General features: G+C 47.1%; 1 protein-coding gene across 1 annotated transcript in view; it reads right to left on the bottom strand.

The window, feature by feature from the left end:
• Positions 1 to 21,237, bottom strand: part of LOC311229678 (copine-9-like) — a gene marked incomplete at both ends in the record, with an annotated part of 679,647 nt that overhangs the window by 251,269 nt on the left and 407,141 nt on the right. The window lies entirely within an intron of this gene.

Here is a 21,237-nt window from a genome sequence, read left to right as displayed (position 1 = left end):
GGGGAGGAGGCACTGAACCCATACACACTCAATAATCGAATTGAATCGAATACACACACAATAGAGTAGGACTCCTTCTTGAGGTTCCACTCACCTTGACAATCTGAGGAGGAGGCTCTGTACTCTGAGGAGGCTCCCTCACATGGAAGGAGAGTCCCAACTCACAGAAGGCCCGAATAGGAGCTTCGTGAGGAGGAGCCCTGACCACCCCCCGAAACAGATCCATCATATGGACCTGAACAGCACACGGAAGTCCTACAGTACCAACAGAGACGCGCACAGTGACGTACTCTATGGCGGGGGAATTTCTGCGGTGCACACGCCCAATATTCCAGGGCGTGGGACCAGGAAACTCCCCCACCCCCCCCCCCCTCACCCTGTAACGTGCCGAACTGCAACGGTTGGAGCAGCGAGCTGCCCATGTCGTCAAACACAGGAGGCTGTGTTTACTTCGGTGCCATGTTAGAGACTGCAATTCGCTTGATCTGCGCTCCGGGTAGGCAAGGTCTTGACCAGACCTTGAACACTTCTTCTCTCTTTCCCTTCGAAATGTTTTGTAAATAACGATGTTTTCCAAAACGTGTGTTGCTGCACTACATTTAGGATACGATGTGAGTTATGTGTGAATTGTCTTGTCACTGGTATTTAGCTTCTCCATGCAAATCGGGTTGTTTATTACAGATGTGAAAATGATCTGGTTTGTTGTGTTGAGAAACATCATGTGAGTTCTTGTACCGTGCACTCTCAACTAAGGGGGTTAAACTAACCTATAAAGCTATGCTTAGTAACATATGAGTAAAGAATGATTCTTCTCTCTCGGCCGATAGCAGCAAGCTAACGTTTCCTAGCCTAGCCTAGGTAGGCCACAACTAGCACGCAAGCTAACGTTTCCTAGCCTAGTGACACAACAGGCTAACGCTGCAGCTAACAGCTGACTGGCTAACAGTAGGCCACAACTAGCACGCAAGCTAATCAGCTATCACCTGAACCTGTACACAATGATATAACAAGCCACACTTAGACATGCCGCCGTTCTGAAACCCTCCTCACTGTTTAAGAGAGAAGAGAAACGAGATGTTAACACAGTTTTACAACGGTGATTTTACCAACATCCGACGGAGCCAGCACAATTCCCATCTGGGCTGTAGCTGACTTGAACACGGATCTTCCGCTAACGAACATCCATGCCCATATTTCCTCGTGAGGGTATACTCTCATGTGTATATGAAAGACGGGGCCTACACGGTGACAGAGAAACATCCACTCGTCCAGAAAACACAGGGATCACCAGTGTTACTGGTCGTGGCCCACTAGTTAACTATAATGGGCTTCAGACCAAGGTCCTCCGCCGTTGCCTAAGAGGCTGAACAAAAGACCCTAATCTGGGGCCGGTTTTCGTAAACATTGTCAGCCAGCCCCCATAGCACTAACAGACAAGCGGCGCTCGCAAGCAACATTACTCACCAACCTGGAACCCACCGCTTCTCACAACAGTCGGTGCGTCACTACAGTCCAGCTGCACCGTCGGAGGGTTTCACCCCGTCCAGCCGCAGCAAGGAGGACTGTAGTTGGGAGACATGTAGCGGCGTGAACTCCCAATACGAAAACCGATGGAGGTTTTTAGAATGATCACCATCTTCCAGACACTCCAGTACGAAGACAATATCGCCGTATTTTCTCAAAAATAGTGAGAGAGAAAATAAAGATATGATGTCAACGTATCTCCTTGTTCTTCCTTTCCTCAGAGTAAATATTTTTCTCCACGTCAAGTGGGCATGTGAGCAGCACTTAGCTTGTGATGAAATTTGAGAAGGAGATGAGTGTGTGGTCCCATCCCTGCTTATGTAGGTAAGCGGATGGGGGTGTGGCCAGATGAATGCTGGCATGTAAAGGTACATTTTGAAATGTATTCAGTGTATATACGCTGAAGCGAGATATATGCAATAGACGCTGAGCGGGAGCTAGTATGACACAGAACTGTTACAATCACGGCCAGAGCCTCTCTCTCGCCCCCTGCTTCCACGCCCTTATATGGGCAGCTTCCTGTCGCTGTGTTCACACACTGTCAGCCAAGTCCTATCTGCACACCTGAGACTCGTCAGGTCATCACAGCTCTGATATGAGCCCTGCGGTTCCTGCCACTCACTGTCCGAGTGTTGCTACACCTACCTAGGTACGAGGACGTAACCTGCTTTGCTGCTCTGACTGTTTCCCTGCCTTGCTCTAACCCCTGTCTCCCTGTGCCCAGGACCATCTGCCGCCAGCCTACGCTGTCTCACGAGACACCGCCCGCCAGGACGTTCCTGTGGAGCACGAGGAGTGCTCCTGCTCGCACCTGTCGAACATTCCTGTTTGCTATAACCCTGTCTGCATGGTACCTATTGGAACATTAAACAACCTAAACCGCTCCATTCTCTCTCCCCTGTGTTCTGCTCCTGGGCTCCAGTTTAACGCTACCCTAACAATAACATTTGTATGAATGGGGGTGGATTATAGTCGTTATTGTCCCCAGTCTGCTGCGGTCCTTGGAACAACACTGTAGCACTGAAATCTCAGAATTTCATATTGTATCATTTCAAACATTTAATAAAGAAGGAAGCTTTGGGTTTTGCAATTGGACTGGATATTTTTATTTTGGTCCACCGACTTTCCTGCTGTTAAAGGTGCTATAGATAACATTCAGCCACTAGACGTTGCACTAGAGCAGGGGTGGCCAACCCGCGGCTCGCGAGCCACATGCGGCTCTTTGCCCGTCAATGTGCGGCTCTTCCATCCATAAAAAAAATATAATAATACTAATTATAATATATATATTTTTTTGTACTTTTTTTTTTTTTTCACTCATTCCATAAGGACATTTTTTTAAATGGTCCATTTGCATGTTCTTGGTATCTGAATCTAGGGACATAATATGGATCAGTGTCAGAAATAGTGTGTCTGTTACTAGGCTTGAGTAAATTGTAATGAACCAAAGGAGAATATCAATTCTATTTAAAACATTAAAAAATTATCTTTGACTGTGAATAACACCATGCTAAAATTGACCAGACCTGAAAAAATCTAAGCAAATGAATAAAGGGAAGATGATTAAACAGAAGGTTTTGTAGATACAGTACTGAATTCTGCCATCTTTTTTATAATGTAAATTTCTCCACAATTTTTCATCGTATTGCAACACCGTTTTTTGCAAGACGTTCACAGAAAGGTAGAGAAACTAACTGCGTTCTGTTTTATGGCAATAACGTTCAGGTTTGTGGGAGATAATCCCAAAAAATAAGAGACATAAAAAAGTAAATCCAGAAGTCAGATAATTGACAGGGGCTGGTGTGAGCTGGGTAGGGTAGTCTTTCGAAATTCGAAAGCCCTGAATCTCTTCCTTCAAAAGACTACAATCACTTTTGGCTGCTACCCTTCCTCCTGTCAATATGCGCCGGTTTCCGACTCAATGCCCTGAGATTTCTATAATCTTATATTTCACTAATAACAAGGTTAACGTAATGCTGAAAATATACACTTTTACTGTATATCTCGGGCTTAAGAGGTTAACCCTGTGAGGCCCAAATTAAAAAGACATTAGCAACTTCAGAGGCCAGAGGGTGGGACATATAAACACATTTACTATCAAATAGCATTGTGAGGCTGAACAACAGGACCAATTGACTATACATGTGCTTAAAGTTTTTTAAATAAACATTATTTTTTTAAATGGCTAAAAGTGATTTTGTAATTTTGCAACCGTCGGTACTTTTAACCCTGTGAGGCCCAAATAAAAAAGACATTAGCAACTTCAGAGGCCAGAGGGTGAGACCTACAGTATAAACACATGAAGGGTGCCGTGACTGAAAAATAAAGTTGAGAAACGCTGGTATATGGTGTGGCTCTTTGTGGTACCACAGTAATTTTTGTGGCTCTTAGTCTCTGACTGGTTGGCCACCCCTGCACTAGAGCACCAGCATGTCATTATGAACGTTAGGTTATGACTATAACCAAGTTCTGTTAGTATAGCGACGCTCGGCATCGCTCTCTGCACTATCTCGCATACGTGCACGCGCACTGAATAAAGACCACAATGTACCTTTAATCCCAATATTCGTCTGACCACACCCCTATCAGCTTACCCATATAAGCAGGGGTGGGGCCACCCACTCTCCTCCTTCCCAAGCTTTCGCCACAAGGCGAGGTCAAAGGCTGCAGCGGCGTCGGATGCCGAGCGTCGCTATACTAACAGAACTTGGTTATAGTCATAACCTAACGTTCTGTATCGTATCGCTCTCGCTCGGCATCGCTCTCTGCACAAGGGAGGCCGAGCGAGAGCCAACGGCCGACAAATACACCCCGCTGACAGCCCCCCACAAACCATCAGAACAGGGAGGGCCGAGCCCCCCGGACCCACCCTAATGGCGGGCACCCCCCCTATTAGGGGCTTCACGGGAGGGCGACGGACCCGACCGTGCGAAGAGGCACTCAAGCAACTCAACGCACAGGGTGAGCAGACCGTGGCTTGACCCCACGACTACACACACGCACAACCCGCATGCCACCCGGGAACGAACGGAGGAACAACCTCGTTACTGCCCCCAGAATCACGGGGTCAAGGGCAAACCCAACCCCGTGGCAAGGCCGTAGCAGCGGAGCACGAAGGAAGACCCAGACCCACCAAAAGGACTGGACTCCCTAGAATGGGGGCCCGGAGAAGTCCATGATGCCAGCATCAAGACCCCACCAGGTGGGCACGTAGTGCCCCGCCCCCCACATCGCCAGCGTATTCGGACAAAGGCCCCTCAGTTACTGCACCTGGTATTCCCAGGCGGAATCCCATCCAAGTACTAACCAGGCCAGAACCTGCTTAGCTTCCGAGATCGGACGAGATCGGGCGTGTTCAGGTTGGTATGGCCGTAAGCCGAGCGGGCCCTGTCCCCCCAATAGTACACCGCCTGGCACACTGACCCTGCAGAACAGGCAGTCAGCATGGCCGTAAGCACACAAAAAAGGTTAACCAACGGAAGCAGGCAGCGCACCGGGGAAAAACCAGGCAACAGGCTGTTAACCCTAGCCTGGAGACTGCGGACGAGACAGGCGCCAGAGGGGACAGCTGAACACAGCCGCCCCGGCGGAAGGAGCGTAAGCTGGCGGTGTTGCATGACCAAGCCTCCATTTAAAAACCCCCACCCAGAGGGGTCGAGGCAGAGAAGGCTGACACGATTGGCAGACGTCATGAACGTGCAGGGGCACCCTCAAACGGTGAACCCGGGAGTTGACACTGCTCCAACACACCAGGGAATCAACCACCTCGGTGTTACCCAATGCGGTGGTTGTTCCTATAACCCCTCAAGAAAAAACTCCAAAACACACCTGCGGGTATACACCGGCTATACCGCAGTACAAGTGTTTCAGTTTCCAAAAAGGGTTAACCCAGGCCTACGGGTCGCAAACATCACTTCGGACCGGGCCTGGCGGTACGGGAAGCACAGGGTCACCAGAGGAGGTCAAAAAACCACCCCCACAGGCCCCTCTTCGCCATGCGTGAGAGAGGAGCGAAAAATAATGGAGAACCAGCCCCTAAGCACACCGTACCTGGTATTCCCCGGCGGTCTCCCAACCAAGTACTAACCAGGACCAACCTGTGTAGCGGCCGAGATCCGACGAGATCGAGCGCGTACAGAATGGCATGGCTGTAAGCCATGATGACAGTGCTGAGTAAAAACATACCCAACCAGGGTCTCCATAGCGCTTAACCCTGTGACACCCAGACCGACCTGGCATTTTTCCCCCTGAAAAAAGCCCAAGTCCCTCAGGGTACCAGAACAGCAGATCTGCATCCCCGGCGGACAACGGGTTCAACTGATCTGGACCAGCGTGACCAGAACCAGTCCCGTGCCCTAACCACGCCGACATGCCTACTCCAGGAGAAGGGCAGATATGCGTGTTGATCTTAACATGAAAAGAAGGCGCCACCCAGACGTTCGGACGAACCGCGCCTGGTGGCCCACCCCAAGGGCGTGAGACCCCACCACATATGTTCAGATCCATCCCGTCATCATCCCCCAGACATGAACGAGAATCCGTCGACAACCCACCCAGGTCATGGGATGTGGTCGTCGGAAGAGGAAAAACCCCCATCTCAGTTGCTTTATAAAAACGCTGTTTCAACCACAAGCAACCAAGGCGTGCCAGTCAATCGCCTGTTTACAGCGAGCTAGCACTATACGTGCGTCGGGACACACCCCCATCAATGAACAGGCTATTTAGACCTGTCATTGAATCCCCAAGGCGCCCAGGGGAACGACAAGAGGGGTGTGACACTCCCTAACTCCAACACTTCTGGAATAGAAAGAAGGAAGCATCAACAGTATGTATCCCAGTCTACACAGCCGGGGTAAAAAATGTTCACATTTTTACATCCCACCACCCTCCCATAGGAAAGAGACGGGGATCCCCAGAGAGACTTCCCACGCGAGCTGTACAGATTGAAAAGAATATATTGCACCTTGAGCCATGTAAAAAACTGGTTTTAGGGCCTCCGGGGAAGAGGCACTGAACCCATACACACTCAATAAACGAATTGAATCGAATATACATACAATAGAAAAGGACCCTTCTAGAGGGTCCACTCACTTTGACAATCTGAGGAGGAAGGCTCTGTACTCTGATGGAGGCTTCCTCACATGGAAGAAGGAGTCCGAACTCACAGAAGGCCTGAATAGGCGCTTGGTGAGGAGGAGCCCTGACCACCCCCCCTGAAAACAGATCCATCACATGGACCTGAACAGCACACGGAAGTCCTACCAACAGAGACGCGCACGGTGACGTACTCTATGGCGGGGGAATTCCTGCGGTGCACACGCCCAATATACCAGGCCGTGGGACCAGGAACTCCCTCCCCCCCCCCCCCCCCCCCCCCCCCCGTAACGTGCCGAACCGCCACGTGACGGGAACCTTGAAGGACAGGGGGTGTACCCCTGACCGACAGAACAATGGGGAGAGGAAAGGTTACCAGTTCACCCCTTTACGACCCCACACCCATGATACGATGTAACGACAATAAGAGAATATGACACAGTCATAGTCAGCTCTATGAAGCGTTTCACAGCTCCACACAGCGCATGAGCTAACCTGCTATCTGATTTTTACTAAGGAAAAACACAGAATAGAGAGGGCTCTAAGAACCCCGGTCCAACATACACATGTGCTTCTGTGGCCAGTACAACCCAGTTGTAGGTCACATGACACACACAACCCATCATCACCTACAAAAAATGGCAAAAACACTCAACAGAGGAACGCCGTTTTTTTCACAATGAGAGAATACATCATTCTTGATTAGTATCGACCACAGGCCTTGCTAAGCACACATGACAGCAACCAAACCAATTTCCCTTTAGGAAATAAGTTTCTCCAGCAGATTTAGCACAACCTCAGCAATCAAGCTAAGAGTTACATCGTATCCCTACCACACAAAAGACACAATTAATGCACAACATGTCTGATAGGAGGATGAAAAAGTCCCCAGGGAACCGGGGGGGAAACACAATCCTCCTATTTTACCCTCAATACGGCCAGTTAAAACAGGAAAACCTGTTAATGTGTGAACACACTGTTCATTGTCATTACAGTCTGAGAAAGAACATTCTTTTACTCACTTGTCACCAAGCATAGCTTCATAGGTTAGTTACCTTAGTTGTGAGTACACGGTACATATAAACACCATGATGTTTCTCACACAACAACCAGATCATTACATCCCGATTTGCACGGAGAAGCTAACTGCCAGTGACAAAAAACAGCTCACACATAACCCGCAACGTATCCTAAATGCATTGCAACAACACACGTTTTGGGAAAAAACACCGTTATTCACAATACATTTAGCAAAGTAAAACCAGAAGACGTGTTATGAGGTCTGGTCAACCCCGTTCCTACCCGGAACGCAGATCAGCGAAGTGCAGTCACAGACACCGTAGGAACACAGCCGCTCCTGTGTTGTCCGAACTGGGTAGCGTCACCGCCCCAACCCGTACTACAGTCCCCCGTTGATGCAACCTTGCCGTCCAGGCTCAGGGCAGGGTCGACGAAACATCCCCTGTCAAGGATGACGTCGCGGTCAAGAGTGTAAAACATGTTAAAATCAAAGCACGTTCAACAGAATAGCATCAAGCTAACGGCCGCTCCAACCGTTCGGGTGCTACTGCTTCTGCTTGCGAGATGCCGAGCTAACGACGCACGCGATCAGAAGCGAGCTCACGGCGGCGCGCGAGAAGCTAAGCTACCCCGCGCCAGCCATGGCCCATAGCAGCAAGCTAACGTTACCTAGCGACCACGACATGCTAGCCCCGCAGCTAACAGCTGACTGGCTAATAGTAGGCCCTAAGCAGGCCATGCAGCGATCCAGCAGGCTAACGCAGCAGTTAACAGCTGACTGGCTAACCGTAAGCTATAAACATGTAAACAATGACATAACACTCACCCAGACAGGCCGCCGTTCTGAACCTCTCCTCACTTTTTAAGAGAAAAGAGAAAACAAGATGTCAACACCGCTTCACAACGGTGACTTTACCACACCCGACGGAATCAGCACAGTACCAACTGGCCTGTGTAGCTGACTTTGAACATGAATCTGCCGCTATCGCACATTACATGCACATATCCCCTCGTGAAGGAATACTCTCATTTGGATATGAAAGATGGGGCCTTAACACGGTGACAGAGAGAATCCACTCGTCCAGAACACACAGGGATCACCAGTGTCAATGGTCGCGGCCCACTAGTTAAAACTATAATGGTCTTCAGACCAAGGCCTTCTGTCGCCTAGGTGGCTGAACAAAGGACCCTAGCCTGGGGCCGGTTTCCATAAACTTTGTCAAGTAGCCCCCATAGCACTAACAGACAAGTGGAGCCCGCCAGCAAACACTACTCACCCAACCTGGAACGCACCGCTTCTCACAACAGCGGCATGTCCGACAGTTCAGCTGTGGCCTGACAGGTTTCACCCCAACAAACACAGCAAGGAACTGCAGTTGAGAAGCATGCAGCGGCGTGCTCCCAATACGAAAACCGGTGGAGGGTTTTTAGAATGATCATCATCTTCCAGACACTCCAGTACGAAGACAATATCGCCGTATTTTCTCGAAAATAGTGAGAGAGAAAATAAAGATATGATGTCAACGTATCCTTGTTTCCCAAAGCTGCTCCTAAACCTTTCTTCCATCATGGTGTCAAGTGTGGGGATCTACCGAGGCACTTCTTCCTTGTGGTGAAAGCGAGAAGGAGGAGAGTGGGTGGCCCCACCCCTGCTTATATGGGTAAGCTGATAGGGGTGTGGTCAGACGAATATTGGGATTAAAGGTACATTGTGGTCTTTATTCAGTGCGCGTGCACGTATGCGAGATAGTGCAGAGAGCGATGCCGAGCGAGAGCGATACGATACAGAACTAGGGAGGGGATACATGCCAGGCCAGCAACATATAAACAACAACATTCATGCAATGCGTTTATTCCACACCTTTCTAAAAGCTCTGTGAATGTACTTTTCTTTAACGATTACATACAAATGTTATCTATAGCACCTGTAAGTAATAAACATCCTTCCAAAATCAAATCAACTTTATGAGTGACAGTTCATCCTCCATGGCCTGATATCTATATATCACCTGTTAATGACGGTAATCTATCTATCTATCTATCTATCTATCTATCTATCTATCTATCTATCTATCTATCTATCTATCTATCTATCTATCTATCTATCTATCTATCTATCTATCTATCTATCTATCTATCTATCTATCTATCTATCTATCTATCTATCTATCTATCTATCTATCTATCTATCTATCTATCTATCTATCTATCACTTTCAAAATCAGTCAGTGGTGTATTTGTAGTATTTTCCGCATGTCCTAGTATGATTTCTAGGTGAGTACCTTGAACATCACACCATGTTCCCAAAAATGGAGTACTCTCTTATCATCCTGTCAGATAAGGCTGTGGCGCTGACCTCCAGCAGTTTCTGCACATAATAGGCCACACCTCATCATTACCACCCCGCAGAGAAAGAGGCTCCTTCCGAGGCCTACCATACAGTATGACATCTCTGGAAGCACCACCACATCCATGACCCTGCCCTGGCGTAGCCGAGAATGATTGGTTGCCATGGCGGCAGATGACTGGTAATAATAATAGCCAGATTCCAGAGAGTTCCATGGAGACAGGAGCTCTGTTGGTCTGTGGGTGACACAGATATAGACAGGTCATAATATAAGCCCATCTCACACATACTGGTTATCAAAATGTGTTACCGTGAAGATAGGCTAGTACAGTATATTACCCTAAGGCTTCTAAGCTTTGTAGGCATGGTTGATATTGAGTAATTGTTAGTGTGAATGTTATGTACGGGATAATCAACTTGTAGATGTGCATTAAATGGTTTTAAGGCACGACGTGGAGGCGAAGAACCACCCAGAGTGCCTTACAACTGTTTATCGCACACCTACAAGTTGATAATTCCATTTACACCATGGTAATTTGCCAACAATATTAAATAAAAGCATTCGCAACATTTTGGTGGAAGATTTTCACATGCCATTGGTGTGTTTTCCTTCCCGGTCGTTACTTTATCAAGTTGATAAATCAGCTGTGCTCGCCGCAGTTGGGTAATCTTTGACAGCTGTGCTATGTTTTTTATTATTCTTTTATTATCTTTTTTCCCCTCCTTTTTCCGATTTTTCTCCCATCCCACTGTTAGTCGTTATGCCAATTCCCAACCCCCTTACTGGTTGTTGCGTACTTTCCCCTACTGTTGGTCCGAGAGGCCGGAGACTGTCACATGCTTTCCTCCGACGCATGTGCAGCCAGCCGGCAGCCAGCCTGGCCGCGCAGATTCTCACTGGGAGAGTGTAACGTGTGGGAGGCCGCACTACCTCTCTCCAGATCCTACCCTCGCTGAGCAGGTGCCCCGACCGAACTGTAGGGGTCGCTGTCCACAACGCCCAGGACCCACCCGCCAGCTTTCCCCACCCCCTAATACTGCCAATTGTATTAGTGTGAACGGCCAGCCAAGCTGGTGACAACGCCGGGAGCTGGATTCGAACACGCGAACCCAGCGTCTCCAGCGTTGGTGACGAAGCTGTGCTATGGTTAAGTGTGAATTAAACAGTTTTAACACACACCTGCCAATCAGAAATCATAGTGTTGCCCCCGACCCTGGTATAAAGAACCTGAATGTTACACAACCTCTACTGTCTTTAACCATGAATGTATGTAGCCTACATAACACTCCAACACAGGCGTTACAAGATAACGTTTTGAAAACATCAAAATCATCATCATTATGTCGTTTTTAGTCTCAAAATATATTGTTGGCAAGGGGGAATATATGACCGATGCTGGAAAATCAGAGGTGATGTCAAACCAACAATGGGACCAAAGACCAATCAGCTGTATCTGGTGATCTGGATTTCATGGAGGTCACAAGCATTTTTCAGTCACATTCTGTAATAATTACCTTTCATTCTCCGAGCATTCGTTGACTGTTGGACACAGATTACAAACTACCCACTGAAAACCCTCCCTTCTTCTTCCTATTTCTGCAGTGTACCTTTGAACGTAGAGCCTGGCAGCCTGCAGCAGCCTCTGGCACTGAGACAGGTGTTGGGAGTCTGCACAATTGGGGTTTTCTCACATTTTCTTTGAAATCCATAACTTCACAACTACACTCACTTCTACTTTCCTATGACCTTATCATGAAAAGAAGAGAGCAGAATGACTGAGGAACCTTGGATAAATCAGATGGCCTCTCGGCTGAAGCCTCAGTGCTTCAACAAAGAATATGTAGGGAGCGAGGTAGGCAAAGGCTCTGTGGCCTCAGGAAGTGTGTGTGTGTGTGTGTGTGTGTGTGTGTGTGTGTGTGTGTGTGTGTGTGTGTGTGTGTGTGTGTGTGTGTGTGTGTGTGTGTGTGTGTGTGCGTGCGTGCGTGCGTGCGTGCGTGCGTGCGTGCGTGCGTGCGTGCGTGCGTGCGTGTGTGTGTGTGTGTGTGTGTGACGTGTGTGTGTGTGTGTGTCTGTGTATGTGTGCGCATGCAGGAGTGGAAAGAAACTATGAAAGTTTACCGAAGTACTGAGTTTAGTTTTTCTTCTGCTTTACCTACTTGGTTATTTCCATTTTTGGGGGGGGAATTTTTATACTTTTACCTTTTAAAGCAAATATCCTATTTATTGATTTATTTATTTTACTCCACGACAGATGCAGTCACTAGTTGCTTTAAAAAGAAATAACGTATTTTGCACACCAATAATTGATACGTTGGAATGAAAATGAATGAAACTTCAAAATGAAAGCCAGCAAACTTTAAGAAGAAGTAATCTGAGCCAATTATACCTCCAAGCACTTTAACATAACCTTTAGAGGGCAACGCACCGAAGATTGAATGTTCCTGGCACACAAATACCAGAAGCTCAAATAGAATGTGTACTATTGCTTTTCCTACTCAGGTGCATTTAATAACAAACAGTTCAATACTTTTAGCTGAGTAGAATATTGCACAAATGGACTGAACTTTAACTTTAGCACTTTGGCTATTTCTACTTTACATAAGTAAAGGATTTGTGTACTCTTTCCATCACTGTGTGTGTGTGTGTGTGTGTGTGTGTGTGTGTGTGTGTGTGTGTGTGTGTGTGTGTGTGTGTGTGTGTGTGTGTGTGTGTGTGTGTGTGTGTGTGTGTGTGTGTGTGTGTGTGTGTGTGTGTGTGTGTGTGTGTGTGTGTGTGTGTGTGTGTGTGTGTGTGTGTGCGCTAGGTATCAATTCTGAAACGGGCTCTCCCACTGAGGGTTCTAGTATTGGGGCGAGGGGCAAAGGTTAATTTTGATTACAAGGAATGGGACAGCGATGTTGTTGTGACAAGGGTTGGCCTCTGCCACCAACCCGCCCCTCCATCACCACCATCCCTCTCCCTCTCTCTCTCTCTCTCTCTCTCTCTCTCTCCTTCCTTCATTCCTTCACTCCTGTCAGCCCAAACGGCAGGGCGACAGGGCGGCTGACAGCAGGAGCAGCTCATTCAATTATCCAGGACTCTGATGAAAAGCTTTCACGTCCTCCAGAGAGCCACGGATGGAGGGAGGGAGGGAGGGAGGGAGGGAGGGAGGGAGGGAGGGAGGGAGGGAGGGAGGGAGGGAGGGAGGGAGGGAGAGGGAACAGGTATGAGGGGTTTGGTGCTGGTGGTAGTGAGCTACAGTAGGAGGAAAAGAAGAGACAAAAGAGAAAGACTGGAAGAATTCTGTATGCACTGCAAATCTCCATCTTAAAGCGCCATTTCTTTTTTTATATATAAAAGTAGCCTACCATAAAAGTGGCATACTGTATATTCATGTATCCATGAACCATTTGATTTGTATATGGAAAATAAGCTTGTTGGAACATTCTTACCCTGTTGCAAATCAGAATATACTGTAGGTCTGTATTAATTCAGTGTTTACAGACACCACCAATGTAAAGCAAACGTTTTGCAGCCCCAATATACCGAAAATACAATTAAACACAAATGTCCCTGTTGTAATGTAATCCTTGTTTTAAGAGTTCAGACACGCAATTCAAATATGAAAACATGTCTCAGTTATTTTTTCTTTCTTTTGTTTTGGTCCGGTTACCTATATATTTACCTTTGGATCGTGGAAGTTAATCTTGTATTCTGTCTTGAAATATTTTCCCTCCCTCCCTCTCCTCCTCCTCCCCTCCCTCCCTCCCTCTCCTTCTCCTTCCCTCCCTCCTCCATCCCAAATATATATATGTCTCTGTGTATAGAATTGGCAATGCAGTTTGGAGAACTTGGACAGTTCGACAAGACAAACACGACGGGGTGTATGAAGCCCAGCCGAGCATCTATAGGTGAGATGACAAGAGAGACATAATTATCTTAAAGGACAGCACATGTGCGAGCAGATTAAAAGAGAGCGGGGGTGACTACAGTAGATTATTCAAGGGTAAGTGAGAGGCAGAGAGAGGGGGAGAGAAAGAAAAGAGAAAGGGAGAAAGACAGAGGTCGGGAGCAAGGAGGGAGAGATGGTAAAGGAATACAGGGTGATATGTCCTGGTGCCTCTGCCTGGAGCAATTCAAAAAGAGATAAAGCATACTGTACGTTGGCCTTTTTGAGAAAAGGAAGGAGATTCATTATGTATGTTTGTTTTCCCTGTGAAATGTGATGAGGCATTTAATAGAGGATGAGAAAGGTGCCAGCTTTTAATTGGCAGTGAGGGGCATTCTGGGTAATGCTCTTTTCATTTATATTTAAGTGGATTATTTAAGTTCTACAGAAGAACACAACGCAGAGAGAGAGAGAGAGAGAAAACTCTCTTCTAACTAAGAAGATGATCTTAACACTAAGATGCTTTTGGTGAATACACAGCCCTTCATTTCATTTTATAGAAAAAGAAAACTCACAGTACTAACCCCCCCCCCCCCCCTCCCCTTCTACCCCCACCCGTAAGTGCCACCACACCGTTCATATTAGTGTTTTCTAATACAAAATGCATGGTGTCTTCTCCGATCCAAACATCCAGAGAGCATCCTGCCCTGGGTATCGGCTAAGCTGGTATCTAGGTTAGACCCAAAGCCCAGCAAGCAGCTATTAGGTCACTGTTAATAATAAATGGCCTGGGGAGACTAGAGGAGGAGGGTAGAGGGGGCACTGGTGGCGGAACTCAAAGGGGCTGTGAAAAAAAGAACGAGACATGTGGTAATACTAGGGCCAATACCTGAAAGGTGAGCGGTCGTTAGTGGTTAACATACCGTTGTATTCGTTCGGTACACAGCCGTACTAAACCTAAGGTCCAGTACTGAAACGGTTCGGTACGGATAAGTGTACCTTTACACCCCTATTGTACATGCTATCAGAGTTATATGCTGTAAATATAAGTATACATTATATATATGGTATATACAGCACTATTATACATGCTATCATACAGAGTTATATGGGTAGATTATAGTATGAGGTAGGTAGTTGTGATTATTATGATTACTATGATTACAGTGTAGGGCAGTTGTAGAAAGTGAAAGCAGTAGGTTGTTTTCGTTGTTTATAAAAGATGAATTGTGTATGTAAATACCTATATCCAGGGCTTTCCCTATTGCAGTTTAAAGGCAGGGTGGCCTGTGTGTTAAAACACATGCTAAGACAGAGGGCCTGTGCTTATGAACAAAGTCATAATAACAGATAAGCCGCACGGAGTCCCGTAGCAACGTCTCTAGGGGAAAGGTGGTTGCCGTGGAAACTTAGATAACGAGGCTAGCTACTGCTAGTGGAGCTGTTCGAGGTCAGTATTCCTCAGCGTTCAACTTAATTTAACTTAAGTTATATTATCATACTGGTCATCGCGTCTCGCTCTTTGCCATTATGAGATAACTCTTATCTCCTAGCCCCTACTGTGCTCATGAACAAACAATTTGCACTCATGCACGTGACCAGGCCACGCCCCCACGTCCTGCTATAAGACGCCGGACATGGTCACACTCTACCTTCCTCGGAAAAAAGTTTCCAACACTGAAAACCCAACCAAGGGACCTCAGGGCGCTAAGAGCGAGACGCTCAGCCAGTATTCATATAACTAGGTTATAGGATAACCTTTCGTTCAATACCTGATACATGGTGTCAGATAATACAAAATAACTCAAAAGCGTTGTGCTCTATTCTGATATACGTTTTTCTCAGTGAGTAGATACTTGTTGAGCAGCTTAGTAGCTAAAAAAAAGTGCAAAAAACAGCGACAAACGATACATGCTCTCGGAGGCAGAGAAAGCCAGCAAGTCTGCTCGAGTCTGTGAGTTGCTAGGCAACAATTTCACTGAGTAAATTATGAGTCGGGTACAGCCCTGGGTAGTACCCCTCATCAATGGCGGGTACAATCCCTACCATGCGCTTAGTATTGCCATTACACACAAGGAAATATCTAATGGCAACTCCCAGAGAGTGCAGTGAGAGTGGGTTGGGGGGAAAAGGACATCAGTAATGTACTGTATGTCATAAAACAGAAATGTTTTAATTGAGTCTGCAAGGGCTCCCTCTGCTATAAATAAAATAAGTTTGGCTCCCTGCAGTTTAATGTTTATTTATCGCCTCTTCATTTTAATATAAAGAACTATCTCGGAATGTTATTCTGCCTGTTATTTAGATTGATCGTTTAAGAAATCAGTATTAATACAGTACATAACATATAACTGTTAATTGAGGTGTTCACCGATATGTTGGTGTGGATATATTGGCTGCATGTGGGGAAACTGAAGCATGTCTCTTGGGATGCACTGACCTCCTTTCCCTGATACTACCAGACAGGCTGGAACTCGGGTGGTCGGGAGAGTGTTAAGGAAGATTTAGGGCAGGGTTTCTCTACACTGGCACAGTGTGTAGCTCAGTGGTGAAAAAGCTACACAAATCCTTTATATAAACGCAAGTTTATATCGTCTGAATTGCTGGGGCCATAGCCTGAAGTCTTACCTAGAACATGTCCAAAGTTGATAACAATATAACAGAAAATTTGTGTTTTACACATCTTTATGTAATGGTATGTTTAGGTGTTTTTCCAAAAAATAGTCAGAGGAGTCTACCTCTCCTCAGTCCCCTCTCCCCCTCCCCAACTAATCTCATGTCACATACACCACCCACACCCCTTCTCACCCCCTTCTCACAAAACAACAGATCAACAACAGATTAGAGCAATTTGCACTCCGGAGAGACTCTGGCTTTTACCGCTTCTCGATCTCAGAAAACCAACTCAAGTAAGATGTCATTCTTTTCAGAATTTCATTGGCTACACAAACGGTCAATAATTTTCAGTGTCAGTGGTGATTTGTCCGGTAATTGAGAGGCGAAACCGGAGGTGGCTTTTTCTAAACTGACGCTAGTTGGCTGTTATATTTCGTATATAGCTTACGCTTTGCTCTATTGGAACAATCCCTTTAATCATATTCTATAATGAAAACTTTCACCACGTGTACGCACCTGCCCACCTGTCTGACCACTCCCACATCCGCTCCTATATAAGCGGGGTCATGGCCATACTACAGCTCCTTCCCTACTTTCACCACGAAGCCCGTGTAAAGCACCACTTTAAGTTTAGTGATAAAGTAGTTAGTTAGTTATAGGAGCTGTGTTGGCATTGTACCTTTGTTTTTTTCTCTCTCACTGATTTTCGGGAAAAAATAAAGCCATAATGTCTTCACCACCAGAGGACTTAGACAACTACCGTTCTACCCTCCACCAGCGCTTTACTGTCGCGGCTTCCTCCGTGCGTCGTGGGGCGTCCCTGGCTCCACGTTTGTGGCAGGCAGGTGCGTCTGAGCGGCGTCCGGAGGAGACTGTGTGTCGCCGAGGTGCAGACTCTTCGCCTCCTCTCGTTCCCGTCTTGCGACGGTTAGCAGCGGGGGTGGACAGTTTAGCGGCGGTGTTGAGCTGGCTCCGAGCGAGGATTCCCCCGCCTCTTCTCCATATCCGATGGAAACTGAGGATTTTATGGAGGAGGCGGGGGCTTTCTTGTTCGAAGGCCCAGGGAGACAAGGCACTCTCGGGGAGTGGCAGAGGGTGCTGCGTCTTCCCGGGGACCCTCTACTCCGGGACTGGGTTAAAGTCTCCACCCCCGAGATGAGATGCCCTTCTATCGACGCACCGGATGCTGGCTCCCGCCTATCCATTGGTGACAGTGTGTGCAGCCACCCAACCGCGAGGGATGTGAGCGAGATGGAAGCAGGTGTGCAAGGGGAGTTGCGCGCCTTGTTCCCCGTGCTCAAGACGGCGGCAGCCCGCATAAAACGGAGCTTGCTGCCGATGCCACTGTATCTCTGGTAACACCGTTCTGTGAGAGGGACGGGTGTTGCCTCTCCTTTTTTCTTGGGATAAAGAAGAGATGTCGGCTGTCTGTAGTGATCGGGCTTGCATCGCTATTCCTCACGTTACACAGCTTCAGTAGTAGCCGTTAGCTAACAGTGGGCCCGTCAGAGCTAGTCGTTAGCTTGCTGCTGCGTAAGCCGACAGTGGGCCTGTGAAGAGGCTAGCTGTTAGCTTGGTGCTAACCGTCAACCTGGAGTTAGCTGTTAGGCTAATCGTTGGCGTTAGTGGTGGGGAGGAGCGGGCCCTGAACACTCTGACTCGGCGTCATCTCTGGTAGAAGATGTCGTCGGCCTGTACCATGACCGGCTGCAGGATGTGGGCGAAGCGCCGGAGCGAGGCTCCAGTCATCGCCACTTCTGGCCCCGCAAGCTAGAGGCCTCGTCAACATGGTGGACCAGCCATTTGTTGCGGCCATTCATCCTGCATCCGGGGGTCAGGAAGGACATTACACTATGCCCCACTCTTTCTTCCTCCCCCCCGAATGTTTTTTGTTACATAATATAAAACTACAGGTTCATACCTTCAAAATAAGCCATCAATTGTAAAATTCGAGCCAAGAGTTTTTAATCAATGTCCTATGAAACATTATGGTACAATCCTTACCAATTCCTCTTTGTCAAGTTGGCTGGCTTGAGCTTTGAAAGTGCATCATTTTCAACAACACATCATATGTTTTGAATGCAAAACCTCTTTCTTCAAAGCACCTCCTGTAGTAACTGCAGTAAAAGTACTCTCAAATGGAATTACCTCATTCTCGAAGACACTGTGACGTCACGAGACCGCCTCCATCTTAGTTTGGGGGTAAACAAACTGGTGTGTATGAGCAAAAGTGAGCTCCGTTTTTATTACATTTTCAGATTACAAAATGAAAAAGGCATTTAGGCTACTTGAAGCCTCCAGTGCACATACACTAAGAATGGACTATATGGTGAAGTAGCTAGCAGCTAACATTTCTCTGCAGTTTACAGCCTCACAGCCAATACAACTTTATTTACGATATAAATATTTGTTCCTTATTCTCACCTGTTATGAAATGGGTAGAGCAGACATATACGTATGATTTGACTTGGGGGACCAGTGTCTGCTTTGGTCGACTCTCCCGTCTGCGTCTACGTGTGCCCTCTTGATAGCCGCCAGCCACTTTTTCCTCTGTGATGCCTCAACTGGTATTATATAAAACTTGAGTTTTTGATTTTTGATTTTGTTATTGGTACAAAACGTCACACAACAGCTCTTTGGCATTTGGAAAATTACCCTTGATTATGTTTAATTTGCCGCTTTCCAATCCGTTTTCTGCACTAAATGAAGCATAAACAGTGTACCGGGAGTGCATTTTCCCCCCACGCCGTAGTTGCGTAGCAACAACAGACAGGAAGTTGACTTTGAGAATGTGGGTGAGTAAAAGTAATTCGTTAACTTTTCACCCCTGGGATAGTTCCGCTGTATCTCACTAAACATAAGCTCCCACACATATTAGTGGGATATAATATTAGCAGCACAAATCTGAGTTGCTTCATTTGGAAACGGCAGCCAATTATTTCAAGATATCCTCACATGGAAAATCCTCTTAACTATTGTCTGAACACGCCTCGGCGTGACTGGGGATTTGCAACTTCAAAGAGTTATCTTGACTATTTCTGACGCTTGTTACCATTAGCGTTAACGTGAAATTCCGGCTCCGGGCTTAGGAAGCATCTCCGCAGAGCCTTTAGGAACGTGACAGTGTGGAGAAGAATCAGCCCCCAAAGACCCAAGGCATCAGGAACCCGCTCTGATGTTGTTGTCTTCACTGTCAGTGGGCAGGTAGGAAGAAAACACAAATGCCTCGATTAGAGAGTCACGGATGCTCTCCTTTCACCTCACTGCAAAGATGGTTGAAGGTCAAACCTGCTTTACGGGTTCGTTAAGATAATAATTACAACAACAGCCTGTCTAGAGATTATGATGAATGCATTCCTAATAATAAGCATATGGCCTTTGTCACAATTAGTCATACAGCAGAATATAAATGATTTTTCCTCCTAGCTGCAGCTCTCTGCTAAAAAACAACAGCTAAGAGAAAAACAGGCACATATGCCTGTGGTATCAGGAAAACACCTTATAACCAAGGGCTTTCTGCTTGGCAGAGAATCTTTTGTCTTTTTGTCTTTTGAGAGAGAGAGAGAGAGAGAGAGAGAGAGAGAGAGAGAGAGAGAGAGAGAGAGAGAGAGAGAGAGAGATGGAAGGAGAGAACGAGAGTCTAAGGGAATGAGATAGAGAGAGAGAGATTAGTCACTTGGCAAAGCATTTGTCTCTTGTTTTTCCTCCAAAATGGTCCTCCTCCCTCGCTGTCTCTTCTTCTCTCTCTCTAAAGCGGTCCTCCTCCTAACTTGCTCATTACTCAACAACTATCTGTCTCTTTCCCACAGTGTGCAGGACTATACATGGTCAATTGGGATCACTCACTCACTCACTCACTCACTCACTCACTCACTCACTCACTCACTCACTCACTCACTCACTCACTCACTCACTCACTCACTCACTCACTCACTCACTCACTCACTCACTCACTCACAGACTATCTGGCATGGACTTTTCATCGGACGCATGCGCAAGTCTCCCATCCCAATTTAGTCGTGCCAATTCCCCCCTCCCCTGTCTTGATAGTTGCTCGCATGTGCCCCCCACTGGTTGGTCGTAGGGAGGGTTGAAGAATCTATCGCATGTCCCCTCCGATACATGCGGAGTCAGCCAGCCACTTCTTTTCACCTGCCAGCGTGCTCTCATTGGCGAGGTGTAACGTGTGGGAGGCTCACACTACCCTCGACATCTCCTGTCCTTGCTGTGCAGGCGCCCTGACCGACCTGTAGGAGTCGCTGTTTACAACGACCAGATTACCACCCATCGACTCCCCTCCCGCTGACTCTGCCAATTGAGTCAGTATGACGGCCGGCCCGAGCCGGAGGCAACGCTGACAGCCGGATTCGATACCGGTGTCTCATGCGTTGGTGACGAGCGCTTAGACCGCTGCGCCACCCAGCCGCTGGTTTTGTGTTTTTCTGTAACACTTACAGTAACTTCAGGGGACACAAATACTGATTAAGTACCTACAGGTAGACACAAATACTGATGAAGTACCTCCAGGTAGACACAAATACTGATTAAGTTCCTAGAGGTAGACACAAATACTGATTAAGTACCTAGAGGTAGACACTAATGAGCTTTAACAAAGCGTAGAAACAAATATCTACTCGATTTATTGTTAGAGTTGGAGGCAGGCAGGTAGAAAATGGGGATTTGAGAGTCAAGTGGATTGTTGTTTACTGAGTCATTGGGAAATTAAGTAGACGCCATCCTGGGATAATTTCATCAGGTCTGAGACTT

The sequence above is a fragment of the Notolepis coatsorum genome (assembly GCF_963971535.1).
Source record: "Notolepis coatsorum genome assembly, chromosome: 6".
NCBI classification, from domain to species: Eukaryota; Metazoa; Chordata; class Actinopteri; order Aulopiformes; family Paralepididae; genus Notolepis; species Notolepis coatsorum.
The sequence above is the reverse complement of the archived record's forward strand: the minus strand, read 5'-3'. Positions and strand labels throughout refer to the sequence as shown.